Source organism: Hermetia illucens, chromosome 1 (assembly GCF_905115235.1).
Source record: "Hermetia illucens chromosome 1, iHerIll2.2.curated.20191125, whole genome shotgun sequence".
NCBI classification, from domain to species: domain Eukaryota; kingdom Metazoa; phylum Arthropoda; class Insecta; order Diptera; family Stratiomyidae; genus Hermetia; species Hermetia illucens.
This window is the reverse complement of record NC_051849.1, coordinates 26982443-27004639: the sequence shown is the minus strand read 5'-3', so window position 1 is coordinate 27004639 and position 22197 is coordinate 26982443. Positions and strand designations below refer to the sequence as shown.

The following is a 22197-nucleotide window of genomic DNA, read 5'->3' as shown; positions in this document are numbered from 1 at the left end:
TGGTGAAACAATAAATGCACACAAATATTGTGCCCAACTCGAGGAAATGTACCAAAAATTAAATATTCAAGGGCCGAGATTCGTCAACAGAGATAGTGTGATACTCCTTCACGGCAATGCATGACCTCGTGTATCCAGAGCAATGGTTCAAAAGTTGAACGAATTGCAGTATGAGACTCTGCCTCATCCACCATATTCACGGACGTTTCGCCAATCGACTACCACTTTTTCAAGCATTTGGATCATTTTTTGGCGGAAAAACAATTTAGGAATGAAGCGGCCATTGAAACTGCCTTTGACGAGTTTTTCAGCACCCAAAAATTGGACTTCTAGGCAACTGGCATACATGCTCTTGGGGGAGAAGTGTTTTGAATCGACTGGCAACTATTTTGATTAATTAAATAAATTTTTGTAAGCTTTACAGTCGTTGCAAATTTTAGTACCAAATCGGCCATTTCATGTGCAACAACCTAATATCTATCAAGGGAAATCGTGGATCAGTCAAATGAATTAGCTCAATCACATGCGGTAATCAACTTATTTGAAAAAAGTTGTTTACGAAAGAGCCTGTTTGTAGAGAATCTTCTGAACCATATTATTAGCATGCGAAGAAAGGACAAATGTAGAGGTGTCCTTCGATAATATTTAACAAAAGTATTTGCACATAAACTTCACCAGAAGAGGTGGCAAACTTACAAACTTTCCTTTGAGGATTGTTCCTAGCTCCTGGCCAACCGAGAGGATGGGCAAAAAGTATCTGAAACACTGAGATAATACAAGTGGTCCGACGTGCTGGAAACGTTGACTGAGCGTGCCAAACGGCTAGAAGTCGTTTCAAATATGCCTTCCAACTTTTAAGCGTTGACAGCTAATACAAATGCAGGACCACAATCGTACGTCACGATCCATATTTGGTCAAACCAACTTTTTTTTTGATAATTCTGTACAAGGCTCAACTACTGTGGTGAGAACTGCGATTGTACGCTCCGATGCACCGCAGTATATTGAATGATTGTCCAATATTACTAGTGACAGCTGTGACGATGATGGATTTGACAAAAGGAGATCATGCAGCCCGAAAACCTTGGTTTGTTCGGGCGCCAGAAGGCAAATTCATTCTACTCTAAATAAAGTATTGGCAATGATGTGCAACTCTCGGGAAACGGGTTTGATTCTTATTGCAAATGAGAGTTGCCTACTTTGCGTATGAGAAGCCTTTCTGTTGAAAGCCAAAAACCAATGATTTATGAAAAATTTTCACTACAAAATCAATACCATCAAATAAACGTCAAAAATGACAGATATAATTTTGGCGGGAACAGCCGCTGTCGCACGAGCTATATAACAACTAGCATCAGTTTACGTTAAAAGTTTTTCTTAATGACTAATGACTAATAGTTTTCAACTTTCAAAACCTTCAAATATATTTCTCGTCAGTGATATTATTCTCAAAGTATGCCATGAGTGCAGAATAATCTACATACACAACGTTTTGTTTGTGTTTATTAACATTCTAGAATGTCTCCTGGCTACGGGGTTACCTAGAATGAGAACTCCTCTCTCACTGTCGTAATTTGAAGGTTCGCTATGGATATCTTCGTTTTTCATATACCAAGATACAGCTGAATGCCGTTAATCCATATTGGCATTATGTTTTCTCCACGTTAGTCGCCTATTCAGGTGCAAACCGACATACTTTGTACCATTCTGTTGAGGGATCAGTACACCATTGATTGACCTTAGCACAGTTGTAACTTGGCAGCACTTGGTTTGACTAACGCGAATTTTCGATTTTTGTAAGATTTGTAAATTTTTTAATGCAGCCTGAGGATTGGTTTGAAAATTTAAAACGTAGTATCATCTGCAAACGTTGAAGTTGTCAGATTACGACCAGTTGACAGATCATCATCATCATCATCTACGGCGCAAAAACCGGTATCCGGTCTAGGCCTGCCTTAATAAGGAACTCCAAACATTCCGATTTTGTGCAGAGGTCCACCGAGGTCAGTTGATAGATGCGAGGTATAAATGAGGTAGATCCAAGGGCTTGGATGTTGTGATCACGAGACGTGAAGACACCCTGAATTTGCACTCCAAGAGAAAAGATTCCAAAATCCCATGAAAATGTACCGGAAGCAGCATCTTTATTTTAAAAATCAAACCTTCGAGTCACAGTCCGTCGAAGGCTTGTGTCACATCCAAAAAGACCGCTGAGCAATACTTTCTATTCTCCAGGGCACTCCTCTCTGAGAGACGATCCTGAGAACTTATTCGATTGTACCATGTTTCTCTCAAAAGTCAGACTGGTGCTGAGAAATTGCCTTGTCCTCCACTAGATATGGTGATATTGTTTAAAGTAGAAAATTTTCGAACACCTTTGAGAGGATGGGTAGCAGGCGGATAGGTGTGTATGATACAAACTGCGTTTGGCCCTTGCCACATTTATGAATCATTGTAATTTCTAGAACCGTCCAACCCAAGGAGAAATAGGCGAGGCGTAGAATTGCGCTGAATATCTGAGTCATGTACTTTCCCGTAATGAGGTCATATCCTTTAGGTCTACTTGTTCTCTAAAGACTTGGGAAACTTGCTGGGTTCTAAAGGACTAGCTTCCCTTTCGGTGTTCTTGGAAGCCTTGATTCCATCTCCGGCAATTGGGTAGAAATATCTTTTGCAGGTGTTTTGCAAATGGCGCCCCTTTTTCGGCATCACTTCTTGCCCAGCTGTCGTTCGATGCTTTAGTTGTTAACTTCGTAGTTGCATCGCTTTTTGTAGAAGGTACACTCGCAAGTGTTATAATCACCGGCCAGTGGTCTGAAAACAGCTTATACCTCAGCTCGCACGTTATCAACTCTCATTTGACAGTTTACAAAATCAATCAGGTTTGGGATTTTTTGTCGATCTGCTGCCCAGATGAGACAATGTCAATTCTAGTGTCTCGCATGCTCCACAACTCTCTTCCCTTGCAAGTGATCAGTCTGGATCCCCAATGTATGTATGCTTAGCATTAAAATCCCCAGCGGCTAGAAATGTATTCCCTAGTGTGTTGAAAATTCTTCGTATATCTGGAAAGTCAGTTTAAACTTTGCAGGACAATAAATCGCGGTGATGGTTATCTCGCCTCCCCACTCCAGTAATCGGATTGAAGTTGCTTGGGAGTAACCTTTGCAGTAATTTCTTAGAAGATAATGCTTATTGCGGAATCTGATAAGTATAACATTACTGCCGTAGGCTTTACAGGAAATGTCATATTTCCCGTTTATGCTGCCTGCCGTTTGCATTCCAATGGCATATTTTGAGCTGGTTCATTAGCTTCTAAGAAGGACCTGCAAGAGCTGGGTTTGATTACGCATAATATTTTGCATCAAGGCCATACACTTCATCGTTTGAGTCAGTGTAAAGAGAAGCCACTCCGCTTGTTATTTTTTTGGCATTGGGTGTCCGGTGGCAATGTCTTGACTGTGTGGCAGCAGGTATCGGTCGGACTTCGTCACTGGCTTCAGGCGCTTGAAAACCCCATATGGCCTCCAGTTTCATCTTTCCTTGGGAACATATGCACGGCACTCGATAAAGGACTGCCTATATTTGAAGGGTAATACAACGCTGAGTTCATAATGAATCCTAATTGTGCCGAGGCTTCTCAGCTATAGGCGAACCGTACGGACCGGGAACTTTCGCCTTCGACTGATGATACTACTCAAAAATCCTTTTCCAACACACTTATTCTCGAGGTCTAATACGCAATGGCTGCTCTTATTAAACGCAATGATTGGGCGGAAGATGTCAGCGACAAAGGACTGCCAAATGAATGCGCGGCAAAACTTTAAATCAAGTTACAAAATTTCTAGGCATACGTTTTGATGATGGTGCCATTAACGGCATACGGTTGAAATGATGCTGGTGACACTTACGATGTTTGTGCTTCCGAGGAACAACAATTACGTCCGCGATAGTGTCAATTAAGAAATGTAAACCCGGAGCAGTATCGAAAATATGAAAAACGTTTCTTGATGGCTTGGTGTCACCCGCCGAATTTGACAGCATCGCAACAATTTTTTGGGGCCTGTGCCTACCATGAGTACAGATCACCGTCGCGCAGCAACTCCGATGATATTATGGTAGCAACGCCACGAATGATGTTTAGCTTTCTGCAATGACGCTTGTTTAGAGCTCCTGTCACATTGGAGTTTATTAAGCGACTTCCAAATGCACGCTAATTCGTTCTTAAAGCCGTTTTGCGAAGACGATGGTGACGCAGAAACGGCTGATACGGAACAAGGTTTTTTGGCGTATCACATTTGCATGGTACTACTTCTGAAACCTTTGTCAGCCCCGACGTTTCTGAAACACTCAGGGTGGTCTGTATATTGCTAGGTAATCCATGGAGCCACAACGTTTTCAACGGTCGACAGCATTTATACGCATCGCACACAGGAACTGGGAGAGCTTGGGATCCGCCAGTTCGAATCCATTAATAATAAGGACTTTTGGTCCCTTAGTTCGAATTGAACTAATCATTCCTTATTTTCCTTATCTTCCGACAAGGCAAATGCGCTATGTTCCGCTGTATTTCCGATCTCCAGGGGGTTGGTCAAGATCCAGTTCATCTACCATTCTGCTGAACTTGAAGTCGTCCTTTGTCACCTTGAAAGTTCCTTCTTTTTCAGAATTCTGGTATTTTAAAAGACAAAACAGAATTTACCGGCGCTGAGTCATCCATCCTGCATGTTGGCGACGCATCAGTCAGTTTGCCGTGCTCCGAAATAATGAACAATATACGTTAAGGATTCACGTCAATAATCGAGAACTTTACTAGAAAAATAATATGCATAAGTCAGCTCTGCTCACTGCAAACGTGGCAAGTCTATGAAGAAGAGTAGTGAAACATACAAACCAATAATAGTCTAACCATAGATAAGTAATTACAAACTAAATACATACAAACATCGTATAATTAAATCAGAAATTCTGAATAAATCTGTGATAATTAAACTCCATGCATTGGGAATATATGTAATTCCAGAATGAAACTAGATCAATAAAACCTTTTTTCCCGCAATTTACACAATCGAAAACTATCACAAAGGAATCCCTACAATTACATTACTGGTTCAATGGGAACTAATTCGCCATTTCAAATATTAATCATGATTTTCTTCATATTTTCATCAGACCATATGCTACGCGACAATTCTAATTAAATCCTAAATACTTTTCATATTTACAAATTCATTGCCTGGAAAATAATGGTTTGAAAACTGATGTTTATTAGATCGTTCGAAATTATGTATTTTGGTTGGACTAGTGATTGTGTAGGTTTCGAGCTCTTCTAGTGAACTCTATATGTTGTAATAATGCCAGATGAATTGAGGCCTAATTTATATTTTGACATGTCCGGTGAAATACAATGTGAGGATATTAAAGTGGAATTGAAATTGAGGGGTATTTGCTAGCATATCTACCAATAATTGCAACATAGAATATCGAAGATTTTATAATTTATCTGTTAAGTCCTTTCCAAAAGTATAGATTTGAACTGTCACTTTAAGCTTAATTTTTTAACCAAATACTTTTCTTTCTTTTCAAGGAGACTGGGTGGCTTTCCTATGAAAAGAAAGTATTCTATTATGAGCAGCCTGGATAGGGAACTTGCGCTTAGAATACCTACATTCGGAAAAAGGATGAAAAGAAATTAACTACTCAATTTCTGAACCTAATCTACGCGCCTTTATCCCTTCACATGTAGCTGAATTTATTTTACAAGTGACTGATAAGAGCCAAAAATTGATAATTAAAAAAATGTCAATTGGTCCCCCATCTTAGTAATAAACACTTCCAAAAATACTAAATTTTTCCGGAATCATGATATAGACGTCAGGCTCTCATCTGAAATCGATATGGTGCAGAAAGATAACTTTCAAATACCTTGTTAGAAGTTTTTGACAGTCCTAATAAGCCGAGTACACTTCCATGCTTTAAAGGTCCTCCTAAATCTACGCTAACAGAAAAGAGCATGAAGGCTCTGAAATTTTTATAAAATGCCGAGTAAAATATAATACTTTAGAAGACCATCCCAAACATTTTCAAAGTGTCTTCATTCTGCGTCTCAAAATAGATCGACTCTTCTACGATAACAGCAGTCTATCGGTCATTAAGGTACGCCAGCACTGCCAAACAATTTGAATTATTATTGCATAATTATTATTGCAACGGAGAACTTTATTGCAATCCAAGACACGAAATCCTTCGGGCAGCTTTCATGAAAGTCCAGGATCGCGAAAGACCAACATACTGGCCAAGGGGCGCGAGATTCTGCCGCCACATAGAAGATTCAAGGTCCCTATAATTTCGTTGCAAACAATTCGCCTTATGTTTCTTGTTGGATTTGCACCCACCGTTTATTAACTTGCTTAAATCGATGGTTTACCGTGTAAAACCTAACTAAAATACGCATCTGACTTTGGCAATCCCATTTTCGAAACTAATCAATAATTTGTTCGGCGAGAAAAGGAGGAATAAGATATCAGTGCCATCCAGCTCATACTACCTATTTAAAAAGACAACTGACAAAGCATAGAAGGCATTTCATACGGAGATTCAATATGAAAAATTGAATGAAAAAGAAAGTCTTAAACGATACCTTGAGAAACTCATCAGTAAGTAGGTGCTATTCACACAGGACTACTTTCCGAATGCTTAAAGAGGCGCATACAGCATCAGACACCTGGGCACACATTGACGGAAAGAAGGAAGCCGCCCTTGCAGAGCACTTTAAGAAAGCATTTTTGCTAAATCCGAAATAAGACTAGCTGCACCCACATGACAAGCTACAATGTGAACCTACAAAATGGAATATATCCTTTAAACCCAATCCGGGAGACTCTCCCCAGACCAAAAGATTTCTCGGACGCCTGGTTGCTGACCTCAACAAAATAATTTTTTTCGATATTATGGATTTTTTCTACATGGTCTTGCTCAAGTATAAATACTTCGTGAAAACAAAAAAGTATCGATCGGTCTGCTAGAGGCAAAAGCTATAGCGACAATTATCAAAAAGTATGGTAGAACCTTAAATTCATGTTGTGCGAATAAAAGGGAGAGAGAAGGAATTGAGGTAAATGTTAAAAGGAATGGGGAAAATAAGATTAATTCGAAACCAAACTGGGAAGTGACGCTCAGAATTCATTTTCTCAAACGGCTTCCGAAGTTAGCCCTACAGAAATAATTGTGAAGCAAGGTAAGGATCTTAGGGCCATAGTTGTCTATTACGTATTTCAAAACTAGTTGAGAGAGGCTGGCCTGTTGGCACGACTAAACAAATTAGCATCATCCCACAAATTAACATGAATAATTGAACCTGGCTATCCATTTCGGTATGATCTGTTAAATGCATTGCATCAGCTAATGAAAAAAAGCCACAATTTAGAATGTCACCCATCTAAGCACTAATCGTTCCCTATAGCGCTTAACCTTGACATTTGGATCTAGATACGCCAAGGATTAATAATTCAGAGAAATTCTCTCATAGTACTCGCATTAGTACGTTAGATCATCCACTTGAAAATGGTTTTGACATTTTAAGAAAGGTTAATGTGCAGTGATTTGCAAGATTTACACCGAACTTTCCAGAATCCTGCCTCATATTGCGGATTATATGGGAAATTTTACAGTGATATTGTTAATTTAAGGGTAAGAGGTCTATGTATTCCCAAAATGTGGTAGTATATTATTGTTAATTTTATTTGGGAGGATCTAGGAATCGGATAATGGAGGATAATAATAATAATAATCGGCGCAACAATCCATACTGGATCAGGGCCTTGAAATGTGTTAGAGCACTTCATTCAAGACCGTAACAGTACACTACAGTGCACTGTAGGAGGCAATGTGGTCAGCATTGCGCCCCCTCGAGATTATTACCCTGATTTGACTCAGGTACTCATTCACAGCTGAGTCGACTGGTATCCGACGTCAAATCACGATACAAATCCCACTGCCGCTAGCGAGATTTGAACCGCGACCTTCCGTACGAGAGTCTTGTGCTCTAACCGCTCAGCTATCTGGACACTATGGAGGATAGAGGCACCTAATTGGCCAGACAACACAAATGCTGTAAAAGACCGCATTTGCAGCATCAATATTGCTATTCATTAACTTACAAACGCTTCCCGAAAAGTGTTTCAACTGATGTAGCCGTTTCCAAATAAACAGACAGGTAAACGATTTTCGTAGAATTTGATCGGTTTTTTGACCAGAACCCTTTTTTTAAGAATAGGGTGGGTGAAGAGTTTTGGACTCCCGTAAGGGTGCGTCGTCGGACTACGAACTAAACACCTCCCTGTCATCCGAGAACTAGCCTATAACCGTTTAATACAATACTTCGGGGTAGCCCAAACGCTCTCCCGGCTTAGGGAGCCTTGAAGTCGCGAAATTCCTTTCACTAGCGAGAGGAGAGGGGAGGAAGGGAGTCGTTAATTGCAATCCGATCCCTCTTCCGGTCGGGCTCAATCTTCCATGCAACAAGAAGAACCCGAACATAATGCACAACACAACTCCATCTGCCAACGCTCCTCAGCATCTCTCGGACACTGTTTTCAGGGAAAAGCCACCCTGCGTCTGCATAAAGCTACTGAGGAAAAAGGTTTCTTTCGAAGTCTTCCGCCGCTCCATTTCAGAACACAGAATCAGGAGATCGTGCCATAGCAATCCCGTGCAGATAAGGAGGAAAATCTCTATGCCCACTTAGCAGTTAGGAAAGGAAGTCATGGATCTAAACTGTCGATAAATCATGCAGTCCATCTGCCTTTTGGCTCATTTTGCCAAGAGATTTACCACTCGCTGACTTTTTTCAAGGGCAACCACCTCTAGTAAACATTTGCTCTCCCGGGTATAGACGGCTTTATGTTCCATAGCAAGGAGGGCAACCCCCGCGATCACCATCATGACCGGTTCTGAGACAATGCAATAAGCAGACGCCTTTGAAAAGCTCCCTGTCTCCGCAGTTGAGGAAGGTGATTACGATATACCTCCTTGTCAAGGACATCAGCCCATACCTTCGCACAATAGCGCAGAACAGACTACGTTGCCCTCGTAAAAAGACATCTCCTGGTAGATACAGGGCTCTCAACATTCGCCATTAACCGAGACACCAACTGCAACCCTGGCCGCTGCTGCTTTCATTGATCGAACAAGCTCATCTTCGAGACGAGCATTAAACTAAGGTATTTATCCATTGGTTTTGACTCTGTATTCAACTCAGCGATCCGTATGCATAGCCGAAATTCTCTTTCTGAAAACCGTGAGCAGTCATCCATCCGCCTATTTGTTACCACAATATGGTAAGTCTGCTTTGCGCCTGTTTCCCAGTGTGTCCGCCGGAGAGTGCTGCAATGTCGTCGGCATAACCGAACAGACGCGACTCTTTTGGCAATACCAAGCTGAACAGACTATCTTAGGAAACGTTCCAGAAGTCCGCCTTAGGATAGATCTCTGTGATACCCCCAACGTGATCTCCATCATCTTCTGGCCCTTTACCGTCTCATAGAGCAGGCGGGGGACTCGCAGATAAACCTTCAACATACGCTAGGGAAAGCTTAGCATATGGCATGAGTTTTCCAATCGCCTAACACATTTGTCCATCTTACGGAATTGAAGATATTTCTGAGATCAACGGTTATAGAGAGCACTATCAGCGGCTGTGTGCCTCGATCACCTCCACGGCCTGTATAATAACATCCACCGTGGACCTACCAGCTCTGAACCCGTCTTGGGGATAACTCCTCGCAGCATGGATCGCTTCAGCGAGTCTACTACTAATGAGCTTTTCGAGCACTTCTCGGGCCGCTGCAGTCGGCATGCAGACGGCAGCTGAGGGTCTCATTTTTAAGGTTTTGTGTAAACACAAAACCTTATTAAAATCGGTTTACCGTCTGTCTGTCTGTCTGTCTGTCTGTCTGTCTGTCTGTCCGTCTGTCTGTCTGTCTGTCTGTCTGTCTGTCTGTCTGTCTGTCTGTCCGTCACACGCATTTTTCTCGGAAACGGTTACAGCGATTCACACCAAATTTGGTAGAAAGGTGGGAACTGTGAACGCTCACGCATACAGTGAGTTACATCCTTTTACGTTGAATTTAAGGGGGGGTCCCCATACATGCAAAAGGGAGGTGTAATTTTTTTTTTCATCAAATATAGCCATGTGGGGTATCAAATTAAAGGTCTCGGTTAGTACTTTTCGAAAACAGGCTTAGTTTTGACATTTGTTAGAAAGGTGGGGAGTGCGGGGGGTTGAAAGTGACCATTCCTTTACGGGGGCCATTCTCAGAAACTACCCACAGGAAAAATCTGAAAAAAATCAAGAGGCTGCCACTATATGGTGCCTGGGCTCCGAAATACCTTCCACACTGATATCTGCACAAATAAAGTTAATAATAGTATATTACTATAATTTTTAGTAATTCGCTGCAAAACCCCCCTTAAGTTCATGCTAGGACGACGAAATTTCGCAACAATATAGGGTGTAACATACAGCATGATGTTACCAAGTTTGGTGGAAATCGCACTATTGCTAACAAAGTTATAATACGTCAAAGTTGTCGCTTCTTTGCAAATTCAAGGCTATAAATGTAAATATCATCCGAAAGTGGATATTATCACATAATATTGTATATGCATATATTACATGCTACGTACAAAGAAATGCACAAAACCTTTCGTAACTGAAGCGTCCAGCTTCCGGTTTCCCGACTTGTTCCTTACTGATTAGCACGAGCCTCGTCACCTTCCGGCGAGAAGAACTTCCACCGAAATACCGTGAAGACCTGGTGCCTTCTTATTTTTTATTTTTCATGGTGAGAAATGCTTCTGCGCGCTATTTCATAATGAAGGGCGGGCGTTGTTGGCATTAATCCATACAGGATGTATGGGGAATTCCAGTACAATGCGGTCCATCTAGTCGGTACTTAGTACGCACGGTTTCCGCAGAGCCCCAATTTTCCGGCCGAAAGTTAATAGCCAAATCTCCACGGGTCTTCATTTACTTTGTTGACTAGGTTCTATCAGCGCCGAGCTTTACTTTATTTATCGCGCTGCGGAGTATCCTTTTTACTGATCTATACTCTACCTTCATATAGCGCATATCAACTCGCGGGGTTGTAAACGTTGTGCCAAATATCACAGCTTATCACAATTCAACCGTGGATTGCAATTTCTACAGTACACCAGTACATAAAAGACTTGTGACGGCTGGGACCCCTTCGGGCATAGAAGCTTTACAGCCCATCATTATCAAGTTCATCACTGATTTTACGAAAGTGTGAGCTGCAGCGGTGTCACTCCGCGAAGAACCCTCCACCGAGGCTCTATCTGTTCCAAGAGCTTCGACGAATTTTCTGAAGTTCACCCTCGCGACGTGCCAAACGGGGGCGGGGGGTAGTGCACGCCAACAAGTAACGACAACCAACCAAGAAGTTCGCTGGAACTCACCACCTGTCCACCAACAATGACAGAGGTTCCCACACAAAAGTTATTTCAGGGATGTTTCATTCGCAATTCGCATTCGGTGTTCAAAGCTACGAGTCAGGTTCTCGCTGCCATTTCCAGGATCCAATTCCCTCTGCAGACTGGGTGACGTGTGCAACATTCAAGGGCCCCTGACATTGGGTCACCTACTACCAGGGTTCGCTTCTCCGTGCCCGATGTGCGTCCTCCACAGCAGCCTGCACCGAAAGTCCGGCATCATCTTATTCGGCATTAGGTAACCGATGGAGGCGTTATCCCCGAACACGTAATTTGAGATATTCTCAGGAGAATTGATAATGTCAAAGGCAGGTTGGCCAATAGAGACATTCCTCAACTTACATCATCTCCCGCGTGAGACGCGTTACCTTGGAACTACTTGACGTCATAAGTCGTGATATTCATTCGTAACTCCAGGAAATCACCAGTTCCAGAATGAATGCGCCAGGAAAGTACTCATTCATATTCAACAAATCAATGGTATCAAAACAATCACGTCAGTCTACGTCACTCGCTTCGTAGCCCCCCAAGCATGCAAAGCCATCCAGCTGGCAATATTTCAAGCAGACACACCTAAGTCTCTTTAACATACCCAATAATTACATGAAGGACGAATTCACTATTAAACCACGAGAAGAGAGACCTTTCCTTAAAAACAGGAGTCGAAAGTGTTGCACACTATTTTCGAATGGCAGCGACTTTCAATCAGCTGCTGGCGCCCATCCATCTCACGTTATTACAGTGCACCACGGAATAATCATCTTAATTTATATACATATCTTTGATTGCCCTACATATGATAAACTTCAACGTAAGCCATGGAAACACTCAACACCCCATACAGCCGATCCCCTCCCGTTGGCATTGTGTAAACCTCCACATACGTTACTCCACATTATCTCTACTCTATTCGAGCTTGTATTATTGTTTTGTTCCCAAAATCGCATGGGTGAAGAGTTTTGTATTGAAATCCGAAGGATTAAGGATTTGCCGTATGCGACCTACACACGCTTTTCTCTAAAGCTCACATGACACTCATACAGACGTCTATAGTAACATCTAATCCGGAATATGCTGTACGCCATCCTTTAGCAAGCTTCCCGAACTTCCCCATTCCATCCCTTCTTTCGCACCGATATTCGTACGGAATCCTATCCACATCGGATTTGGAGCTATATTCGGTACGGATATTGTATAGGATGCTATTTAGGAAGGATACACACAAAACCCATATGTGAGGACTCGCATTAAGTCGCTTTAGATTTATACGTACTAAAGGTGTTTCATCCCCAGGCCTCGTCTCAAATCATCCCTGAGAATTGCTCGCTTTCAAAAAGCCGGTGTGTAGCCACTGTGTGTAGGGAATATGTGTGCTACTCCCGACGATGCAAGGTTACCAAGGAGGAAGAGAGCAGATCACCAGAAGGATATTTGGATACAGATTTGCGCGCCGTTGTCGTCATACACGGCATAGTTTGTGCCTGGACGCTATGCCTCTGAATGGTAGATACCGGTCAAAATTTGCTCAATGGTATCAGATCGCAATAAGCGCTAAGTAGGCATTGCCGAGGTAAATCCGCTCTGAATGTGTCGTTCCGTCGCAGACATCCTGCTCTTCTAGACAGAAGTGAATGAATGCCTTTGTTAGAAAAATTTTGGGTTCCGTTGAATCGGGGGCAGTGTGGCGAATTTATGAAGTCATTATGGTGCATTTTGAGTTTACTTACGCTGAATAATAAGTGCAGATGACTGGGGAAAGGCAGATTTTGGCACTTTAGTTACAGGCAAGGATAACTGGCACCCGATTTGCGGACGTACACGTATGGCAGTGGACATGATCTCAAATCAAATCAACAAGTCCGATTGCACTAGGAAAAATATACCATAGCAGCCCCCTAGCTGCAACGTCCTAAAAGCAGTTCCGGATATCTTCCAATATTCCAATCACTGCTGCTGCCAGCAACGATATCCGCTACCTTCAAAAAACTACGCATCGACAGCAAACCGAAGGAGTAAAAAAGGGAAAGATTAGTGGATGCTTTGTTAATCCCCAAACGCTACAGTCACCGTTCACATCTCGCGTTAGGTCATCGAATTGATGATGGAGAAAATCTCATCCTCTCTAGGCTCCATCAATGGAGGTCGTCAGGACATTAACGTCCTGAAAAAACTCAAACTGGAAAATTTTCTTTTCCATTAGTATACCCTTTACAATAATCTTCTGGATTTAATGTACCGTCAGCTTGCTCGGCTTAAATTTTAATCCCAAAATCAATATGATCGGGGATGAACGGATGAAGAGGAGGATAAAACGGCAATGGCGGTGGCGGCGGTAGCGGCGGTCGTCAGAGGATTAAACGAAGGTTTTAGCAAATGGAAGACCCAAAATCGTTATTAACGCAGACTATGAAATTTACAGTTGAATGAATGGCGAGCGAGTGTGCTCCCCCCTCCCCGTCAAAGACCATCCCTACAGCTTTCTATATTTCGCTCCCCAATGGTTCAGCTCTGCCTATATTTCCATTTTATTAATAATAATTTCATTTAATCCGATCCGAATCCGCTTCACCTTAATCTCTCTTTGTTCCGACCTCGGATGATGCCCCCGTCTCAATTTCGCGAAATTTATCAGTTGGCCCATCATTTTGGGGACGAGGGAGCTTGCCTTCCGCCGATTTGCTGCAGGCTGTTCCACCGTGCACGCTGAAGGTATCGCCATATCGTACACGGCATATCACACTGTGATTTGTTGGGCGACATGTATAGCACAACAGTTACTTTCAGTGGCTACGTTTGAAGCTTCCGAGTCTGGATGACGACGACCCACTGACTGACACGGCCCAAACATAGCAGAATGTGCGCCCCAGAAAGTGTGAATTGTGAAAAATCTTCCTCGAGAAGAGTTTACATTTGATTGTAACTAGTGTACAGCGGGTGGTATCTAAACTGGATTGAAGGACGTCAATCCACCCACAAAATAGTGTAGCATGTTTTAATATTTTTCTCTAGTCTCCATCGGAAGAATTATTTTCAGCCCCTTATCTCTTATCGGTCCACCTTCATTCCCGCACAAAAAAATCAAACAGACAACATTCATAGTATTATTTCCAGGACAACTATTTGCTCCCCATGTCAATTATCACATACCACACAGTGTGCAATCAACAAAACCACCCCACTAAGGGCAAGGACGCGGCAAAGCAAACAGGTTCATCATTCACGATAAGTTCAAGCAGCCTCCATCCCCTACTGTCATCTTACACAAACACAGTCACATTGAAATATGTAACGTTACCTCACCCCACTGTAACCACCTAACCAGCATTCGGATATACACAATAAGAACGAGACTGACTGGAATCCTTTATCCCTTTATCTGGATTTAGTCTAATCCCATCAGCCGGGCTCCGGCATGGATAACGGATTTATTTCGCCAATATTTCCTTTTCCTCCCCTGGTCCAATCCATTATACTTGTACCACGGCACGAGAGAGGCAGATATCGTAAGACGTTGATATCACAGGCGAGTTTAGAAGACTAGGGGTTGAATTGGATCGCGTTCAGGATTCAGATTCGCATCGCATTTGGATTTAAGGGTAGAGAGTGTTTTAGAGAGAAAGTGTGTTGTAGGGTTGGTTTTCGGTTATTTCCTTACGCCGGGCAAAAACGAAGCAGATATATTGTGATATTATCTCTAAAGGGATAACTAACGTCTTATTAAGGGTTGCGAGCTTGCCGAAGTTGGTTTTTTCTCTATGTCTGCCTACGGAGATTTGGTTCGGTTGTGTTAGTTCATAGACGGAAGGAGAGTGATTAATTTTGAGGGTAGAATTTAATGCAGTTTCAATTAAAGGTTAGATACACATCTTGATGGCTGGACGTTGATCTGAAATTTGAATGTGATTTTATTTAAATATATTCGAAGTTTCATGAATCTATCGCGTTATGAGGTTTCACGGTTCGACCATGGTCGACTCGAATATCAATTGTGATTCACCCTTTGGTTTTAATTTTAGGTCGGTTGGTAAGTGGTAGGTGGCCTGTTTCGATGCTTGAGGTTAAGGTTACATAATTGGGTAAGGCCTCTTACGACCTCACTGCGATAGCCGCTGGAAGCTCTCTTCGGACGGGCCAGGAGTGTTCAGGGCCGAAAGAGGAGTAGGTTCAACCAGTCGAAGCCTGTAATTTAAGCGAATCTAGCAGGGGATGAACCGAAGTAACAGCCAGGAGACCGCCTTCTTTGCACTTTAAAAAGTACTAATACGACTCCAAACCATGAAAGAATAACACACGCCAATGGCTGCGTCTCTAGTAGTATCTGGATACCTTGGGTACCTTCAATTAAGACCCTTACTTTAGTGGCCAAGCTAGCCAGGCTGGATATTTTTCCCGGATTGCAAGTGAAACTAAGACGTGGACTCAAATTTTTAAAAAAACGGACGACGATAGAGGAACAAGAGTGGGCGATACCAAGTGAATGATCGGAAGATGAGCTGCTGGTATCCGGTCAGGAGACAGTAGCTGTCGCAGGCAGAATAGTCGGTGCCAATCATAACACTAACCTACATCAGGGAATTCCAGAAGCGAGGCGACGGGTGAACTGGCTGTTTCCAGCCTGAAGACCACTGCCATCAAACTGCTCGTAGTGTTTACCAGCCAAAATACTTCTGCTCCGAAGTCGTCACCGTTGAGTTTCTCACAAGAAACAAGGACTGAATAGAATATCAACTTGTGGACCCTAGTGAATAAGCGAAAGTATGCTGCAGTACAACTCAAGACCCAGTACCAAAAAGCCATCCATACTTTAAAAAAGATTCAGAAAAATAAAAAACGATATTGTCAATGAGAGGGACCAAAAGGACCTTTTTAAATACTAGCCAACTGTCAAAGAATCCAATAACAAACGATTGGACAATCAGAAAAAGATGAAACCTATCGCCTTCAAATTCAGTTTATCTCATGATGAGGATTAGAATTAGTGCACAACGAACAGAGTTTGTAAGGCTCTGGAAGACACAAACTGGTTGGATGTATTCTCTGCTTTGATTCCTTCCAGTATTACATATTAGAATACAAGGACCACTTCTCCAAGAATTTTCTCGGTTCGTGCGTCGCTAAGATCAGCAATGGCTGGAGAGGCGTGAAGCTTAAGGTTATCCCATACGACAAGATATGCTAAACTCTAAAACTTAAAGATCCCCATGGACAACTGAGTGTTGATTAAAAAGAAGGAACCTTAGGTGAACAGCCAATATTTCCCTGAAGATACAGGAAAGGGCGTGCTGCAGAGTGCAGTTCGGAGTCAGGAACGCATAGGTCAAAGTGTTGCGCTCCGTAAAACCAATGAGCTCTTGGAAGAAATGAGATCAATGAATAGACGAGCACCGACAGCTCCTTCACACAATAAGAGCACGCTGAAAGTAGTACAGATAAATGTGCAACACTCGAAACTCGGCTCTTCGGTTAACCGGCTGGTCTTTTTCCGGGAAGAAGACATCATTCCATTCATACAAGAGCGACTAATTGGGATAGAGCTAGATCATGTATCATCGCCAAGAAGAGTCTTCTCTGCTTTCTGCATCGGAGGCTAAGTATCAGCGACCTAATCAACCTGGAGCCTGGAGCAGGTATAAGTGGAAGAGCACAAAAAGCACAAAATCACGATCGATCGGCTCCACCAGACAATCTACAATATTGCAAGATGCACGTTTTAGGATAATTCGGAAGTCAATGAATATACTTATCTATGTCTAACAGGGGCGGCAGACCAATCTTCCATACCCCACGTCGCGGAACTGTGACGCTTGGGCAGTTCTTGATATAATCCTATCCTAGGGTTGAAACCCTGGACTGTCTTATCACAGATCCTTCTCGGATGACAGCTGGATGCTAGCCGCTGTGAACGGTTCCTACTGTTTCGCAGACCCCCAGCTTGAAGAAGTTTGGGTGCGTTTTCAAGAAAAACTCTCCAGCGCTCCTAACAGTAACATACGCATGATAGACGAACTAGAGTTAAAGATCGGAACCCTGGAGTTAAATTTCGGAACTCTAAATCACTGCAAATTAATTCAATACACATTCATTGTTATCACTTTTTTTTGAGTCGGCAGATCGGACTAGAATGTAAAATGAGAATGTTCACAACTGTCCTTGTTGACATTTATCACGCCAGTCTGATGTCAGTCCGCCATCTGTTTCTGCGGCAAAGGCGAATTCATAATAGTGCCTAGGTTCGCGCCTCCGATGTGCTGCCACAAAGGCAAGGTTTCCAACTTCAACTGCTATAATTTTGCCCGGGTCACTTTGACGGAATATGGCTGAGCGCTGCCCTGCTAGAGGATGGGAACCGATGAATTGGCCAGTATCGGTTGCTTAACTGCAGAACTCTGCGCTACTCCATCTAGTTCCTTACAATTGATGTCTATCGTGATTGCTGCGATAAGTTTCAGGAAGCTGTAATTGATGACACTTGAGGCAGACCATCAAAGAGACACCAACAGCTTCTTTTGGTGGATTTTCTATTCCGGGCATTATTTTGGTGATTCATTTCCATTCAACCACTGCATTGAATGCCTTAACCATCGTAAATAATCGACTCTTCCTCATACGTAACCATTCGATTGAAAACCGATACATTCTTGTGGCGATTCCGGAAGGAAAGGCATGCGCCGAATCGTCTTTGCTCCTCCGCATCGGCTAGTCGGGCAGCATCCACTTGTCCAGTTTTCGACGTGAAAACTCTGTTCCCTAGAATCCCGGCAAAGGATGCGCCGTGGTACTAGGAGACTCAACTGAGTGGAGGAAAGAGATCCAGCAATATATAAATTAAGTCTACCCTTCCCTTCTAGGGGGAAGTTTTACAAGGCAACCTCAGGAATTGAAATGGGGTAACTCCCTTTCTCGCCTACTCAGCAAAGTATTTGAGTAAAATTGGAAAGAAGATGGAAGAGGAGGAAATAATGCTACCATTCTGGGCAAAATACGTGTCAATGATGTCCTTGCCGTGGTCAAGAACCAAAACGGTAATTCCACTTTGGTAAGTCTTTATAATCTCCACCAGAAATGGAGATAGACTACAGCTTCCCTTTCTTTGACATTAAAATAATAAAGAAGAATATGAAACTAGAATCAACTAGAATATCTGCAAAAAAAAACACCCACACAGAACGAATTATCCCAATAACTTCCAGCCATGCATTGAGTCAAAAAAGATTGCCGCTAAGTAAGGAAAACTTCAACAAGAAGAACTAATACACCCTCAGCACCGCAAGAATGAAGGGTTACAATGCAGGCACAGTAAAAGACCCAATGTGAGGAGAAGAGGCAATTGAAAAGTAAAGAGATAGCACATCTAAGCGTGCGCCAGAAAAACTTGAAAAACAGCTACAGATTTCCCTGCATCTACTCAAGAGCAACATATAGCGTTGAAAACTAATGGCGAAATCCCACCTGATTGCGATAATCAAAAGCAAAAAACACCAGGTAAACCAAAAAATGTCTTCCACAAACTTCCTGCCTACCACATCGCAAAATACCAGGATTAAAGAACACATAGGGGAAAAAGGATGACCAACGAGGAAATGCAAGACCTACAAAATGCTGTACATGATTCGGGGAACACCGAAGTTGAACATCCTGGCCTGATGGTTTCTTCATTATGAAGGCTCCGGAATTGCCAATTTCTCGGAAATGCACGATTTGTTCTTACTAAGTGACCAAGTTTCCGATGAATTTATAGATGTCAAAAGCGCTGAATATAGCATCTTAGGTCAGCACCTTGACTTTGCTGATGACATCATTTTGCCCAATCACCAGGGCAAGGACCCTGGTCAAATGGTTCAAGGTTCTCCTTCTAACAGATCATCGCACTCTTCCTATCTGTATTAGTGGGAAAAACATCAAAGTCTTCGACAAACTAGTATTTCTAGGAAGCGTGGTTTCGACCGACTGTGGCACTGAACTTGATGTCCTTCGACGCATTAGCAGCGTTAGATTAGCTTTCGCTACCTGGTCTATCGTCTAGAGAGGTAGTTATCCTCATATCAAGTAGAGACTGTTCTGTGCTAATGTTCCTTCTGCGTTGCTATATTGGTGTAGGACATGGGAACTGGCCACCACTCTTACTCAAAAGCTTCAAGCTACATATTAAATTCTATTGCTGCCTACGCCAGGCAGTGGAAGCGACCTTCACCCCAGGATCACTAGGCGCAGATCAGCAGAGGAAGAGTGCACACTTCTCGGAAAGTCCACAGAGGAGTAGCAGCCTTTCAACGAACCGTGAACCATGGTTGACGCGATATGCTCATGCGATATCCCCAATCCCAAATGGCTTGGTGGTGGCTACGAAAAAGTATTTTCTCTCAAATCTAAAAACAATATGGCCCAGGTACATAAGCGTTACCTAAAGTTTACCAAGTGATTTTGAAAAGGATGAGTTACCGTATCGTTTACGCCTTTTTTGAGTCAATGAAAAGGCGATTAATCTGTTGCTAGTGCTGAAAACCAAGTGAAAACCGTATTTCTTCTGTTTTTGCTTTATCGAACCGAAGATTAAGTGAATTCTCCGTTCGGGCTACTGATCTGGAGTTAGCTTAATGAGCGCTTAGCGTTAAAGCGTTCTTGTTCATTTTCTGATAAAAATGCTAATGATTTGGTCAATGTATCCTTGCAGTTTGGCACTATTAAAAACGTGTTTCGCGTTTTTCACCATGCTTTCCAAGGAAATGGGAAAGTTTAGCATCCATAAGATTACGTAGTTGAAAGAGGGAACTTTGTACTGATGAGAGTGGTCTGAAGTGCTGGAGATGGCTCGTTTGGTATCTATCGGTTTCCTGTAGATCTCCAGGTCTAATTCCTTTAGTTTTCTCCTTGAGAAGACTTCGTCTTCCTCGCTACTTCACGTAGATGTAATAAACTCGATACATGAAATCTACATTCCACCTCCCACAGTAACCCCGATAGTTTAACCAATATCCCTGGATGTGTCGATGAGGAGGAAGAAGTAGCAGCGGATACGTCACACACTGAGAAAGGACGGAAATTGCTTTATTGCTTTAATATCGCATAAGGTCGGCCAGTGGATTGAAAGAAGAGGAATGCAAGCTTCCCGGAAATTCATTGAGGCAAGTGATGGCATTGCCAGAAACCGCCAACGATGGCAGATAGGTGCCATGTCCCACATAAGAGATTTATGGTACCGTTTGATGAGATTTGGCAACGGCTGATAATTACGTTAAAAGACACCCTTACGTCATTTTCCTGTACTGATAAAAGGCGGAACTACTAGAAAAATTCAATTCAATAAAGAATTGTCTAAAGGATCTGGCACTGGTCCGGATACAATGAATTGTAATGCAAACCTTTTAAAAGGTAAACGAAGACGAAAACCCGGCGAAGTGGATCATTAGAGAGATTACTCAAACCACAGTTTGACATAGTCCCAATGGAAATGAAGATCCGCTGAATATTATCAGCTAGAATTCGTAGTCGGAAGTATCCGGAGATGCAAAGATTGATCCCGAGGTGCCAAAGCAAGAGGATAAGGCGAAATATAGGAAAAATAATTTCTGTTAGGAAACACATTTGAAAAAGGAACTTAGAAATCGCAGCAAAAACTAACGCATCAGGTTAGGTCAGGTCAGGTTGTCATTCTTCAATATAAAACTTAAAACATCACTGGGAAGACAGATAGGGGGCAAATCAAGCATTGCTGTAATGACAAATGTCTTGATTAATATTTATCAAGCCCCAGAATGTGAAGTGGTTTAGTAATGAAACGTACTGACAACTCTGCCTTCTGGCCGAACCAACAGTGCATTCGTTCCATATTATTATTGCAGACGGAGACTACTTCACTAGGTCACCTCATTTGGGTGGCAGAAACCAACCTGACTTCAATCCATCGAAAATGATTAGCATTAAATGCTTTAATAAAGCCAGATACAAAGTCGAAAACATCAGTTACCTTCAAGACGCCGTTTCGCTCAAACAATCATTTTCCGGTTCAAATAATCAATCAGTTAACGTAGAAAAGATTCGAATTTGCATTCAGATTTTCAACCTAAATTAATCATTCGTAATCCGTATCTCTATTATATCACACAATTTTCAAAAAATATACATCTCATTCGTGTCACAATGAGGTAACGTAAAGCGAAGGACGAAACGCCTATACTTCTTCTACAGTTCAGGATTACCAGGAAACTTCCCTTCAACTCGTTTTCCTCCTTAACCCTACAATCTGCAGTTTAGCTCTCTCCTCCGATTTCAAATCTCGGATTTCACGTTCTCCTATCTATATTCAAAGGAATAGCACGGAACAGAATGAGGTAGGATACGATGGGATAGGGATAGTCTCATTCGTGAACGTTTCCAGCTTTCGGATTAAGAGATTACTGGGGGAAATGCGTTATCCGGTTTGCTGACGTCACTTTAATCCTTACATATGTATGTCGGTCGGTCTCCTCGTCGAAACATTCACGTATTATGCGGGAAAGTATACATAAGCCAGCGCAACTGTGCCACCAACGTGTATTGCTCTATATTTCCTGGCATATATCTGTATCTGAATCTATGGTTGTACATACTCGGGATTCGGAATATGGATTTAGAACCTATATCTCCTGTGGAAGGGTTCGTAACAGTGCATCTCCTGACTGATGTCGCACATTTCAGGAATACATTGCA

The 22197-nt window shown here is 42.4% G+C and overlaps 1 protein-coding gene across 1 annotated transcript in view; it reads right to left on the bottom strand.

Annotated features, from left to right (window-relative positions):
- Window positions 1-22197, bottom strand: part of LOC119646293 (DNA-binding protein SATB2) — a 231681-nt gene that overhangs the window by 93355 nt on the left and 116129 nt on the right.